At 37.4% G+C, this 15,999-nt stretch overlaps 1 non-coding gene across 1 annotated transcript; it reads right to left on the minus strand.

Moving 5' to 3' along the window:
* Nucleotides 1–320: 320 nt before the first annotated feature.
* On the minus strand, nucleotides 321–393 carry TRNAR-UCG (transfer RNA arginine (anticodon UCG)). The gene has a single exon. It is a non-coding gene; the product is annotated as a tRNA-Arg (tRNA).
* Between the last annotated feature and the right edge of the window lie 15,606 nt (nucleotides 394–15,999).

The raw sequence follows: 15,999 nt of genomic DNA on the forward strand, positions 1-15,999 counted from the left end.
GTAAACGGAGTTCTTAAGTACCCTAAAATGTATTTCCATGTGCTATGCATTCGCACGCCTCCATTTTGTGTGTGTGTGTGTGAAACATCAGTGACACCTTGCATTTACTTTTGCCTACCTGTTGGGTTGCAATTAGCACATCTTCTCCATTCCTAACTACTTGTTCCTCGCAATATCTCGATCATTACGCAATTTCTCTGTTTCCTTATTGAATTTCAATACGGAAATATTTCCCGATATAAAGTAAATTTAACTTGTATTGCATTCTTTATGTAGCAAAGATTGACGCCATGTTTCTTATCAGTCAAAAACTCAGAAGTCGACCTTGCCAGGATTCGAACCTGGAATCTTCTGATCCGAAGTCAGACGCGTTATCCGTTGCGCCACAAGACCTCTGAAACACGGCGTGTTTTGGAAGTTCTTCAAACGATTATTTTGGGTGGAAGGGTTTGAAAAAATGTCGTGCTTTAAGATGTTCAAATTCTTTGTTAAATAAACATAAGATAATGATATTTATCTGAAATAGTTTCAAAGTTATTGTTGAAATTAAGGATAGATATCCTTCATCCTTGTTTGAACATTTTTTATAACAAATTAACTATTAAACCAATTTATCTTTTATGATTTATAAAAAGACTTTTCTTGGAGGAAATATCAGCATTTGGTAATTGGATAATTATTTTCTAAGCGTTATAAGCTTATATTCTCCATTGTAATATTCTTTCTCTTTAATTTGTAATGCCTCTTTTTATGTATTTACCAGACAGACATCCTGCATCCTTTTGATTAGGTACTATTAATGTTTCCCTTAATGTTCTTATAATGGTTAAATTCGCATTGGCAGTACACCTTTAAAGATCGAATATCTTTAGTTCAAAATGGCCAAACAAACCCGACCGAAGAGCTTCCCCTTTCTGCAATAGAGGTGACCCAATTCATTCGGAATGAGAACAACCGAGACTCGGTGTCTGCGTGATTCTGTCGCAATTACTGATCCTAGAATGGTCTCGGTTCCATATTGACTTTATCGGTAACTTGAATTAATGTTACAAAGTATTGCTAGTCAGCATTCCCGTTTCATATCCACCATCTGCTGGGTCATTTGTAGATTATGGCTTGGGAGGATAATTCAAGTACTGGTAATGTTCAGACATTACTGAGGGAGTTGCTGCAAATCATTATTGCTTCCTATCTGAACAACGTTGCCTTCATGCAAATTAATACAATAATCATGTGTATTTTCTTGAATTGTTTTACTGGCGTCAGTTAAACCGTTAATTTCTTTGAGTTGTTCCAAACGTATTGGTATTAAATTATTTTCTTTGGATTGAGATCTAAAGTGTATCTTGAGATTTCTCACTGACTTCAGTTAAGTCCTAAATTTCAGTGAGATGTTCCAAGTAGGCCTATTGGAATAAAATGATTAACCTTTTGGATTCAGATGAAAATAGTAAATACAACTATTCCATGCATAACGATACCAAGTCCCGTTACTTGATATGTAATCTAAAGGTTAATCAAAGTTAATACATTTCAAAAGTATTCCTACAAAGAAAACGTCTAAACACTTTTCACTTCCACTTATGATATACTAAAGTCAAATTTCCCCTGACATGTCACTTGGGATATCATTTCTCCCAGTCAAATATTTTCTTGTAAAACTAATAAAAGATTAAACCACTGAATACAGTTATAAATAAATCATACAACAAAATGAACGAAGACAATAAATGGCTTTCTTTAACAGCTTTCTGCAACCGAGTAAATGCATTGAATCTATTAATCCTGCCATTGTCCTAAACCAGTTCCGAATATAATTGATAGAGAGTCTTTATGGTTAGTAAAGAAATAACCAATTTGACGGAAATTAAAAAAAAAAATATTGAAGGCTATGAAATGGCACAATATAGCATTCTTGTCATTAATATGAGAGAGAGAGAGAGAGAGAGAGAGAGAGAGAGAGAGAGAGAGAGAGAGAGAGAGAGAGAGAGAGAGAGAGTTTGTACCTAATACAAACTCTCATAAAAGATTATAAATAAATAGAAACTGTCCACCCCTAAAGCAACTTAGTACCTAGTTAGAACATCCCCTCTAATCAAAACAAATGAAATCAATGCAGGTGACAGCCCTTATGCAAGACAACGATTACCTTTCATCTGATCCATTCAAAATCTATTTCGAGAATACCCGAGAAATCTATTGAATAAATTTATGCATCAGATGTATGAGATGCATAAAAGGATCATGTGGGAACATCGACCACTGAGCATATATCCCTAGATTTGGAGCCATTACCCTCACCCGGTCCGGCCATGGCTCCCCTCCTGATTCGACCCCAAAGGACGGGTTTCTTTCCCCTTACACTCTCTCTCTCTCTCGTGAGGGACAAGGTGAGGGGACATCAGCGAGGAAATGAGGGGAGACACCGCAATATGGGCTAATGTGAATGTGGTAAACAGGATCATGGGGTAAACAATGTCCTGAGGGGAACTTAAGGGGATAGGACAGTAGTATACACAAGTAAATCCCCAATGAACGATTGGAAAAGGGGATCATATTTTTAATGGCAAATAGACAAAGTCTATGGTAGCTAATTGCAGCTGATGTAAGTCTTTCTTTCGTCAACACTGACTGGGCAAAGGTCTAGAGACCTTGAACTGGGTTTGATAGAATTTTAATAGTCAGTCCGGCTAATGTCAGTCACCTATTGTACAATTTCCCCCTTTACCGGGACGAAATCATAATTTTCTCTCTCTCAGTTTCTTATGTGAAAGGACGTCTAGACAGCTTCAGTGTAGGATTATGTCCATTTATCTAATTCTGGTCTTGCCACTTCCAAAGTAGATTTCAAAACCACTGCCAGACAGAGTAATGTCCGCCAACTGAAAATCTTGGAAACTTTGTACATGTTTAAGACAAAACCCAGCTTGAATAAGGGCTTACCTGTTCAGTTGCCGAGTGATCTGTTTTCTGCTTCTCTGAGTGGGTGGTGGTTGTCATTACATGCAGGTGATTAGGCTATATTAGCAATGTGGTCATTTATATAGTTTCATGTTCTTTGATTGGTTTGATTTTAAAGCTAGTTGGGTAGTTCTTAGAAGTATATCTTCCTAATTATGAATTCATGATAATTTTCATTAATATTACATTGTATCAAATACATATAGGCCGAAAATGATATAAGTTATATCGAAAACTCCCAAATAATAAAAACTTATATTATATTTCTGCTTAACTTACGACTCCCAAAAGGAACCAACTCTCAACTAATATATATATATATATATATATATATATATATATATATATATATATATATATATAGATATATATAATACATATATATAAAATGACAATAAATGCAACCGTTTCTAGATCACTGCAGGACACAGAACTCAGATATGTCCTTATTCAAGTCTGAGAGTTGGCAAGTTATAATCACCACACTAGCCAACTGTGGTTTGGTCATGGTGGGAGATTTTTGTCTGATGATTCACAGTAAACTAACCTAGTATAGGCGCCCCTGACTAATACAGCTATAATATATATATATATATATATATATATATATATATATATATATATATATATATATATATATATATAGATAAATGGATAGAAATATAGACAGATAGATATGTTACACGGCGATATATTCTGGGAGCATCTGCAAATCCTGGGGTATCAGCATTACTTAAACAACTTAGAGTAACACAAGTTAACATGGCAATGATATCCTCACTTCCAACCTGAATCTTGAGTACAACTCCAGGCCTTCAACAGCCAATTCATTGCTCCTGCTATGCACGATAAGCAGATAGCCCCCATCCTATATAATAATAATCATGTGTAAATCAACACAAATATAATTATAAGAATATCATAAATAAATAGCAAATTTTACTGGCTTATGCAGTGCCTTATTTTTTCCTTTTTTCAAAACATAAGAATATTTATTTTATAAGACCGTCAAGGTATTGTCTGAGTAAATTCTACTACGAAGAAATAACTTCTCACGTTCTTGTAGTACCAAAACGCCAGTTTGTTTTGTGTTCTTTGGGGGATTAGAAAGTCAATCTAACCTAATCTATTGTTCTCTAATTGTATTTGATTTTTGAGACCCCTTTCACTTTTCATAACCTGCTCTGATACCTACATTTTCACTTAGAGAAAAATCAACGTATAACATAGTATGTAAAGAGAGAGAGAGAGAGAGAGAGAGAGAGAGAGAGAGAGAGAGAGAGAGAGAGAGAGAGAGAGAGAGAGAGAGAGAGTCTGACTCGAGGAAAGCAGATGAAGCCATTTGTCCAAGAGTTGACGTGAAGGCTTCTATTAGTCTGGCGTCTCCCGGGTCGTGTCTCCTTCCTAAAGGTCGGTGTTCTTCATTAAGATTTGAGGCTCCTCCAGAAACCCTCGGGAAAACGATTCATTGTTTGTTAATGTTAAGCTTCCGTTAAGAAATTATTCACTGTAGAGGCGTCAGCCTGGCTTTAACAAGACTGCCGAATTAAGAATTATCAGCTGAAACTAATAGCAGCAAAGTAATAGTTTCTTTCGCATCTGATAAATATTTGGCATTCATTAAAATTAATTTTGTTCAATTAAATTATCATTAATTCTTTTTTTTTTATTTTAAAAAATTAATTGGAAATAATTTAAAATGAGACTTTTTATTTGTAAAATGTTATATTTTGCCGAATTTACTGTAGTGTAGTTCAAAAAGAAAGTAAAATACTCAATAACGAAAGTCAATTCTCGTGTCTTTATATCTGTACAAATGTATTGGAATAACACAAGAACATGGAAGTAGGTGGTTGTCCTTAACAATTATAAAAAGTTCTTTTAAGCATCTAAGCAAAACTACCTTTTGATATCTATAACCAAAACTGGATGTTGAAGCACCAATCGATTCATAGGACAATCTACGAACATAATTTACGGCATAATAGAACACATTAACAACAAACGTTTAGAAAAAAAAAAAAAAAAAAAAAAAAAAAAAAACCGATGAAACTTAGTGTAAAATCTATTACATAATAAAAAATTCCAACAAAACGACCAAAAGTTTTTATCAAATTAGTTACAAAGAAAACATTAAAAAGGTAAATATGGGAACTGAGCTGAAACCTGAAATCAAAATATTCTCTGGAAGTGACGTTTTGCAGCCAATTCAGTTAATATAGTTGTTTTAACCTTTTTAACCTTGTAATTGTATAGTAAAATTTTCTTTTTTTTTCATGTAAAATTATATAAATGCATTTATATATATATATATATATATATATATATATATATATATATATATATATATATATATATATATATATATATATATATATATATATATATACACTCCTCTAATAAACACAACCTCTTTATCATAATGGGGAGGACGTGTATGTGTGCGTGTATGTCCACGGGCTGGCGAGTAGTGTACCAGCATTTTCAGTTACCAATATGTACTTTCGAGACAGATATACGATCCTTGAGCATCAATGAGCTCAGAGACATAAAAGAATATACAAGGTAAAACTCTTTTCCGATCTCTTCCCGTTTCATATAATATTGAACATTTTCCCCAAAGAGAGGAATAAGAGTTTCCAAAATCGCTTCGTTCCGCAGAAAACTGAAAATTGAATTCGAAACTCAATTTTGTTCGGAGATGACACAAGAATCGATGGATTAGTCTTCTTTGTCCTCATGGGAAACAATAGAGACAACAAAGACAGTCTCCAGGAATAATAATTAAAAAAAATTATGATACGAGGAAGAGTAATTTCATTATGTAAAGTTTGTGATTTCAGAAAACTATTCGAGGGAAATTGCATTAAAGTACCGGAAGCTTTCATTATCATATATTACAACTGTGGTGTATTTGTCTTCAATAGCATTTTCTCTTATACGCTTTTTTTCTTATGCAAATCAATTTAGAAAAAAATATAAATACTTTTAGACACATCCTAAAAGTGAAGAATAATGAAAAAAAAATTCTTTTGATTTTCAGCAGGACATTCGGACAACCACATCAAATTGCAACTTCTTCAACATGTCGGTACTGTACAAGTTTTCCTCTTTCCCTTTCTTCGTCACACCACCTCCTCCTCTTGGAATGATTCTTTATTTATTTCTTTTTTATTTTGCTGCTGTTTTTCTCATTGTCAGCATTATTTTCTATCTCCTTCTCCAGTTTTTATTCTCCTTTTACCGTTGCTCTGCTACTTATCCTTTTCCTCCTCGTCATATCCTTCCACTTCAAAGACACGAAAACGACGAGCAAATTCTTCCTTCAGTTAATGTTTCCCTCAAAAGTTTCTCCTTCGGAAGAAAGACATCAATACTTGCTCAGAAAGTTATGAAGCAAAGAGACAGACTTTTCCTATCTCCTCCCTTCCCCGCCCCGTGTCTCCTCGGACGCCATTGTCCCACAACAACCATTTCATAAAAAATAAAAATTTTCTCTGAGTGAAACAAAAAAAAAAAAAAAAAGGCAGTTAAGCCTAGCATCATCAAACCAAGTAATTAAGCCAACCATCTTTAGGCCAGGCAGTTGAGTCAAGCCGCATTAACCCAGGCAGTTAAAGCAAGCCTCAGTAAGCCAAACAATCAAGTCAATCATCATCAAGACAAGTGATTAAATTCAAGCATAATTAAGCCAGAAAATGAAGCCAAGCATGATCAAGCCGGGAAATTAACCCAAGCATCATTTAGCTAAACAGTTAAGCTAAGCATTATTAAGCCACACAGTTAGGACAAGCATCATTAAGCCAGCCAGTTAATCCAAGCATCATTAAGTCCATCAGTTAAGCAAAACATCATTAAGCCAGGCAGTTAAGACAATCATCATTAAGCCAAGCAGTTAAGCCAAGCCTCATTAAGCCAAAAATCATTGAGCCACGATATTAAGCCATACTTCATTAAGAGAAGCATCATCAAGCGACGCAGTTGAGCCAAGCATCATCAAGCCAGGCTGCTAAGCCAAACATCATCCAGCCAGGCAATTAAGCCAGACAGGTAAGCAATGCATCACCAAGTTGGGCAATTAAACCAGACAGGTAGTTCGAGCCTCATAAAGCCAAGCAATTGAGCCAAGCATTATTAAGCAAGGCAGTTAAACCAAGCATTATCAAGCCAGGCAGTTAAGCCAAGCATCATTAAGCCAGGCAATTAAGACAGGCATCATCAATCCAAGCAAATTAACCAGGCAGTTAAGACAAGTCTCATTGAGCCAGGCAGTTAAGACAAGTCTCATTGAGCCACGCAGTTAAGCTAAACATCATCAAGCCAGGCAGTTAAGTCAAGCATATTTAAGCTAGGCAATTGAGCAAAGCATCATCAAGCCAGGCAGTTAAGCCAAGCATCATCTACCTAGGCAGTTAAACCAAGCATCATTAAGCCAGGCAGTTAAGCTAAGCATCATCAATCCAGGCAATTAAACCAGGCAGTTAAGACAACCCTCATTAAGCCAGGCAGTTAAGGCAAGTAACATCAAGCAAAGCATCATTAAGCCAGGCAGTTAAGCTAATCACCATTAAGCCAGGCAGTTAAGCCAAGCATCATCAAGCCAGACAATTAAGCCAAGCATCATTAAGCAAGGCAGTTAAGCCAAGCATCATCAATCCAGGCAATTAAACCAGACAGTTAAGACAAGCCTCATTAAGCCAGGCAGTTAAGGCAAGCAACATCAAGCAAAGCATCATTAAGCCAGGCAGTTAAGCTAATCACCATTAGGCCAGGCAGTTAAGCCAAGCATCACCAAGCCAGGCAGTTAAGCCAAGCATCATCAAGCCAGACAATTAAGCCAAGCATCATTAAGAAAGGCAGTTAAGCTAAGCACCATTAAGCAAGGCAGTTAAGCCAAGCATCATCAAGCCAGGTAGTTAAGCCAAGTATCATTATGCCAGGCAGTTGAGCCAAGAATCATTATGCCACGCAGTTAAGCCAAGCATCATAAAGCCAGGCAGATAAGCCAAGCATCATTAAGTCAGGCAGATAAGCCAAGCATCATTAAGCCAGGCAGTTAAGCCAAGCAACATCAAGCCAGGCAGCCAAGACAAGCTTCATTAAGACAGGCAGTTCATCCAAGCATCATCAAGCCAGGCAGTTAAGCCAAGCATCATCAAGTCAGGCAGTTAAGCCAAGCATCATAAAGTCAAACAGTTGAACCAAACATCATAAAGACATGTAGTTAAGCCAAGCATCATAAAGCCAGGTAGTTAAGCCAAGTATCATTATGGCAGGCACTTGAGCCAAGAATCATTATGCCACGCAGTTAATCCAAGCATCATAAAGCCAGGCAGATAAGCCAAGTATCATTAAGCCAGGCAGATAAGCCAAGCCTCATTAAGCCAGGCAGTTAAGCCAAGCAACATCAAGCCAGGCAGTCAAGCCAAGCTTCATTAAGACAGGCAGTTCATCCAAGCATCATCACGCCAGGCAGTTAAGCTAAGTGAGGCAGTTAAGCCAAATATAAAGTCAAACAGTTAAGCCAAGCATCATAAAGACAGGTAGTTAAGCCAAGTATCATAAAGCCAGACAGTTAAGACAAGCCTCATTGTGCCAAGAAGTTAAGACAAGCATCATTAACCTAGGCAGTTATGCCAATCATTATCAAGCCAGGCAATTAAGCCAGGCATCATTAAGTAGAGCAGTTAAGACAAGCATCATTATGCCAGAAAGTTAAGTCAGGCATTATCAAGCCAAGCAGTTAAGCCAAGAATCATCAAGCCAGGGGGTTACGCCAAGCATCATCAAGCCAGGCAGTTACGCCAACCATCATCAAGGCAGGCTGTTAAGCCAAGCATCATCAAGGCAGGCTGTTAAGCCAAGCATCATTAAGCAGGGCAGTTAAGCCAAGCATCATTAAGCCAGGCAGAAAAGCCACGCATCATTAAGCCAGGCAGTAAAGCCACATATCATTAAGCAGGGCAGTTAGGCCAAGCATTATTAGGCCAGGCAGTTTAGCCAAGCATCTTCAAGCCAGGCAATTAAACCAGGCAGTTGAGACAGGCCTCATCCAGCTGGGCAGTTAACCCAAGCATCATTATAAAAGGCAGTTAAGCTAAGCATTATCAAGTCAAGCATCATTGGGCCAGGCAGTTAAGCCAAGCATCATCATGCAAGGTAATTAAATCCAAGCACAATTAAACAAGGAAGTTAAGCCAAGTATCATCAAACCAGGCAATTAAGACAAGCATCATTTAGCCAGGCAGTTAAGCCAAACCTCATTAAGCCAGGCAATTAAGCCAAGTATTATTAACCCAGGCAGTTAGGCCAAGCATCATCAAGCCTGGCAATTAAGCTAGGCAGTAAAGCCAAGCCTCATTAAACAAGGTAGTTATGTTAAATATTATTAAGTAAGGCAATTAAGCCAAGTATTATCAAGCAAGGCAAATAAGCCAAGCCTCACTAAGCCAAACATCATCAATTCTAAAAATGAATCTAAGCATCATTAAGCCAAGAAATGAAGCTAAGCATCATTAAGCCAAGAAATGAAGCCAAGCATCATTAAGCCACGCAGTTAAGCCAAGCATCATCAAGCCAAACATTAAACCAGTAAGTTGAGCCAATTATCATCATCATCATCTTAGTCAGCATCTTTTCCCAGTTTTATGTGGGGTCGATGTTTCTGGCCAGCTTTCTCCGTCTACCTCTGTATCACACTTCATCACCGATTAATCCCTTTCATCGAAGGTCATCCTTGATACAGTCCATCCACCTTCGCTTTAGTCTCTCTCTCTCTCTCTCTCTCTCTCTCTCTCTCTCTCTCTCTCTCTCTCTCTCCCTGTACCTCCATTTCCATCACTCTCCTCCCAATATACTGTTCATCTCTTCTCATGACATGATCATACCACCTCAGTCTACTTTCTTGTATCTTATCTGATAGTTTTCTAACTCCTGTGGTACCCCTAATTACTTCAGTTCGTATCTTATCTCTTCTTGTCACCCCACACATGCACTCAACATTCTCATCTCTGGATGTGTTGAGATGGATGTGTGGGGTGACAAGAAGAGATAAGATACGGAATGAGTTAATTTAGGGTACGTCAAGAGTTAGAGAACTATCAGATAAGATCCAAGAAAGTAGACTGAGGTGGTATGGTCATGTCACGAGAAAAGATGAACAGTATATTGGGAGGAGAGTGATGGAAATGGAGGGACAGGGAACGAGAAGGAGAGGGAGATCAAAGCGAAGGTGGATGGACTGTATCAATAATGACCTTCGATCAAATGGATTAACCAGTGATGAAGTGTGGGACAGAGGTACCCGGAGAAACCTGACCAGAAACATCGACGCCCCCCCCCCCCCCCCTAAAATTGGGAAAAGATGCAGACAAAGAAGAAGAAGAAGATGATGCTTGGCTTAACTTACTGGCTTAATAATGCTTTGCTTAACTGCCTGGCTTAATGAGGCTTTGCTTAACTGCCTGGCCTTAGTGATGTTTGCCTCAATGAGGCTTGGCTTGACTGTCTGGCTTAATGATGCTTGCCTTAAGCCAAGCATCATCAAGTCAGGCAATTAAGACAAGGATCATTAAGCCAGACATTTAAGCCAAGCCTCATTAAGGCAAACATCACTAATGTCAGGCAGTTAAGCAAAGCATCATTACACCAGGCAGTTAACCAAGCCTCATTAAGCCAGGCAGTTCAGCTAAGCCCATTAAGCCAGGTAGTTAAGCCAAGCATCATTAATCCAGGCTGTTATTCCAAGCATCATTAAGCCTGACAGTTAAACAAAGCATCATTAATCCAACAGTTAAGCCAAACATCATTAAACCAGCAGTTAGGCCAAGCATCATTAAGCCAGGCAGTTAGGCCAAGCATCATCAAGCAAGGTAATTAAGCCAAGCCTCGTTAAGCTAGGCAGCTAAACCAAGCGTCATCAAGCCAGGCAATTAAGCCAAGCATAGTTAAGCCAAGTATTGTTATGCCAGGCAGTTAAACCAAGCATTCTTAAGCCATGTAAGGTACATCCGAGTAACTAATTTTCCACCTCTGCTAAGCCAGGCCTCTAGATTATTCCAAACATCGTTCAAAATAACCTGGTATTGAACTTAAATAAAATTCTATTTTTCTTAATAAAATTATATTCCTTTCAATTACAAACTAAACAATATATATATATATATATATTTTTAATATATATGATTTATATTTTTTTTGGGGGGGTTATAAAAACAATAAATATTTTTTTTTATTTTTTTTTTTTACATTTTTTATAATTTTTTTGTATTTTTTTTTTACATTTTTCGTAATTTTTTTTCATTTTTTTTTTTTACATTTTTTCATATTTTCTTATTTCATATTCTTTTTATTATTATTATTTTTTTTACAACTCCCTCGATGAAACTTTGCTTACTTCCCCAGCTGAACTATCTTGGACCAACCAATAAGGAGAAGACTGCATACTAGAAGAAGCTTAGCTTGTTCCCTCTGCAGAGCCGGTGTTCTAGATTATTCCAACAGACCCACCCGAAGGTTAGTATCCGGAAGAATAGATCTAGATATCCGACCATTTGTACACTTGACAAAGACCTTGTACCCCTTCATCAAGATAAATAGCATAGTAGAACAAGCCAAGCTTCTACCCTCTGCAGAGCCAATCCTCTTGGTTCTTCCAAGCATCCTCCAAGCCAGGTGGTTAAGCCATCCATCTTTTAACAGGAGTTGTTTCAACTAGGGTATTTACTCATTACCTTTGTAATATTCATCAAACAAATCAAATATATTGCCGAAGTGGAATCCTCCCTGTCCTTGGGGAAATTTGAATCCGAATTGTCTGGCGAATCGTTGATTGTTATTGAATTCGAATCCTTTTGCTCCTCTCGGACTGTAAAATCCTCTCGGTTGTTCTCTATGATTGCTAAATTCGAATCCTCTTGTTGGTCCTCGATTATTGTGGCCATGATTTCCGGCCGCTTGTCTTCCCGGGCGCTGGTGCTGCTGATTATTATTTAGGCGATGTCGTTGAAGCTCTTGATCATATTTATGTCGATCTTGTTCATCGGTAAGAACAGTTTTAGCATTACATATCCTCTTGTATTTATTTTCAAAAGCGTCTAGCAAAAATTGAGGTTTATTCCTATGTCTGTCAGGGTGGTATTTCATTGCTAAGTTTTTGTGTGCTTTTAGAATCTCTGACTTTTTGGCATTCTGTTCTATCCCCAAAACCTGATAATGATTGAAATCTTCCCCATCTGCACCTTCTTCTTAACCTCGTCAACCTTTTGCAAACAGTCCTCTGAATTTTTCAAACTTAGCACAAGTTCAAAGTCTTCACGGGCAGCATCATAAAGACCGTGTTCAGAAAGGTGTTCTCCTCGTAACAAGTGCACATTCCGTCCTTTAAGACCCTTTTCGATGGCCTCACAACAGTCCAATATGATTTCCATGTGGTCGGGATTATCAAAAGCTGCCTTCGTTTTGGCAAGAAGAATACGCAAAAGAGCACTTTCCTTGTTGCTCACACTGCTGGACAAAAGTTTTTCGAAAAGGTTCTTCGCATCATCGACCTTATCGTTCATATATGCAAAAAGTCCTTCCACCAGTAAGGGTTCATCTGTATTTCCGTGGTTCGTTTCTTCATTTTTCTTTTGGAGGTGGTTGTTCAATATCTCGACCTCTTTGCTTTTTTCTTCCTTTTCAACTCTTAAGATTTTCCAATATTTCTTTTTGATCGTTTATCTTCTGGTCTTTTTGGGCACATTCAAGTTTCGATCTCTTGTAACTAAGTGTCTCCTCTGGCTTTAGATTTTGTTTTCTTCCCGTAGTTCATTCAGCATTATATTGTCTTCACGATTTTTCCTTCGGAGTTCCTCGATTTCTTCATTCTGCTTTCGTTCCTTTTCAATACATGTTTCTTTCATTCTCTGGAGTTCGTTGTTTTTAGCAAGGATTTCTACTTTGCGACTCTCTAGTTCATTAAGGAGTCTTTCATCCGGGGCTTCTTCCTTCTTTTTCTTATCCAAGGCAATCTCCAGATCCTGGATTTTTTTCTCCTTTTGGATTAATGCGTCTTCGTATACCCTGTTTTGTTTTTCCGTTCCTTCCTTCTCGCATTCAAGATTTTCGATCTTTCTTTCCGCTGATTGTAGTTTCTTTTCTGCTTCCTTACAAAAGTCGAAAAGACCTTCAGTCATATTGAGCCTTTTTTTCCATGAAGCGTTCAATATTTCCATCGAGTTCATCGATTGCCCTCTTCTTTTCCTCAAATCCCATCACTTCCCGTCTATTCCAAAAACGTTCCTTGCACATTTTTGCAATATTTCCTAGTAACACTCCACCAATACCTGTGAAGAAGGTATAATAACCAATAGTTGTCAGCAATTCGTTGCTGAATAAAGTAGTAACACATCCTGCTCCCATGAGCCCTACACACAACAAATCAAATACAGTTATAGCCATTGTAATTTGTCTATGAGACACAATTCTACCCGACACAGCATTGATCTTAAAAAAACAAAATTCCATCTCCAAAGTAGTCCTCGTAAAGCCAACTCGGAACCGTGGATCCGTTTTGTCTCCAAGATTGGAAAATGGACTTCGAAGGACTTGGGGGAAAGTCTTAAAGAACTCTGAAGACAAAGGTAGACAGATAGATAGATAAATAGATAGATAGATAGATAGATAGATAGAGATAGATAGATAGATAGATAGATAGGAAGCTTAGAAAATGTAGCAAAGAAATATTGAATAATATTCACAAGCTGATTCTTGTATTATGTTCTTCATCATCTTCAATATGGAGGTTGGTGATTTCCGAAGCAGTGTCCATTAGGATGCAGCCGGTGGTAGGCCTATCGATATCAAATTATCAATACATTCGATATTACCCTTAGTATCGCAAGTATCGATATAAATTGTAAGTTATCGATAATTTGAGTACTTTCAGAGAAAATCAAGCATCTTCTTCCTTTTCTTTCCCACAGAGAATCCCTCATTAAGGACGGCGTCAATGACCTTAGATGTCTGGATGCCTGAAAACTTTAAATCAATCAATCAATCCCTCATTAAGGGGTCGGATGCCTGATCCACGGGCCCCTATCAATGCCTTCTATCATTATTAGTATCATTAATACTGGCTAGGCTACAACACTAGCTGGAAAAGCAGAATACAATAAGCCCAGGGGCCCCACCAGGGAAGATAGCCCAGTGAGGAAAGGAAACAAGGAAAAATAAAATATTTTAAAAACAGTAACATTAAAATATATATTTCCTATATAAACTATAAAAACTTACCCAAAACAAGAGGAAGACAAATTAGATAGTATAGTGTGCCCGAGTGTACCCTCAAGTGAGAGAACTCTAACCCAAGACATTGAAAGACCATGGTACAGAGGCTATGGCACTATCCAAGACCAGAGAACAATGGTTAGATTTCGGAGTGTCCTTCTCCTAGAAAAACTGCTTACCATAGTTTAAGGTCTCTCTTTTACCCTTACTAAGAGGAAAGTAGCCACTGAACAGTTACAATGCAGTAGTTAACCATGCTTCATGTTATTAGACAATTAAGCATATCCGCAGTGAACAATTCACAACTAAAATTATGGCAAAAAATATATAAAACAATTAAAATTAATTCTTATGGGATTTAGAAGGCTATTATTTCTTGTAAAAATTAATCATATCTTAAAGGCCGAAGAGTTGGAAGACCCAGACCTATATGGCTGAGGACTATGAAGCGTGAAGTAGGAGATGTCGAGTGGAGAAGTATTGATTTAAAAGCTAAAGATAGAGATGACTGGCAAAATCTAACTGAGGCCCTTTGCGTCAATAGGTGTAGGAAGAGATGATGATGATGATCATACGCTTGTCATGTAGGAATCACCTTAACATCGGCAGCATTTTTGGCAGGACGTTGTGAAACGTACGTTATTGTTGAAGGTTGTCTGTACAACTAGGAAGTTTAGAAGTTATTAGCTCATACGCAATTGTTTTCGGGGTGAGTGTAGTTTGCTAGAGTGACATGTCCAAGAACCGTATATATATATATATATATTATATTATAATATATATACCTATATATACATATATATATCTATATCTATATATATATATATATATATATGTACATATATATATATATATATATATACACAGCTCCTAATAACGCATTCTCTCTGTCTCGGGATCGGAGACCCAAGGGGAGGGGGAATTAACTTTATGATAGTAGCTTCTGGTTGGCCGTGGATTCGAAACTGAGCCAAAGTTCAAATTCACGGCCAACCAGAAGCTACTATCATAAAGTTTATTCCGACCTTGGGTCTCTGATCCCGAGGCACTGTGAATTCGATGTTAAGAGGCATTTATGACTTTGTGTGTGTGTATACATACACGCATATATATATATATATATATATATTATATATTTGATAAATTTTGCACATTTAAACGTGTTTTCCATATCTCATATAAGCCATATATTTTAATACATCAATGTCTGGATTCTCTTAACGACCTCAGGATCAGGTCTCGAGGCGAAATCACTCAAGAGTCATAAGCATCTGACCGGCCGGGATCTGAATCCTAGTCCAAGATGATTGTATGACAGTGACCGTACCATTTAGCCTTCAATATGACTGAAGGGCTTTTCGACTTCTGTAAGGAAGCTGAAAAGAAAACTACAATTAGCAGAAAGAAAGATCAAAAGTCTTGAATGCGAGAAGGAAGGAATGGTACGGTCACTGTTATACAAGCATCCTGGACCAGGATTCGAATCCCGGCAGGTCAGATGCTATTGTTTCAGTGAGTTTGCCTCGAGAGACTGATTCCAAGGTCGGTCCTTAAGAGAATCCAGACGTTAATGCATTAAAATATATGGCTTATTAGGAATATATATATATATATATATATATATATATATATCTCAGCTATTGCTTTATTCCGTGGAAAGCGGAGTTTCAATATGAATAATAGTACCAGGGTTATGATATACATGTTTAATGCTGAGCTTTCGGAAAATCTATTTCCATCATCAGAGCCTAAAATAGAATACATTGTACA

Source organism: Palaemon carinicauda, chromosome 3 (assembly GCF_036898095.1).
Source record: "Palaemon carinicauda isolate YSFRI2023 chromosome 3, ASM3689809v2, whole genome shotgun sequence".
NCBI classification, from domain to species: domain Eukaryota; kingdom Metazoa; phylum Arthropoda; class Malacostraca; order Decapoda; family Palaemonidae; genus Palaemon; species Palaemon carinicauda.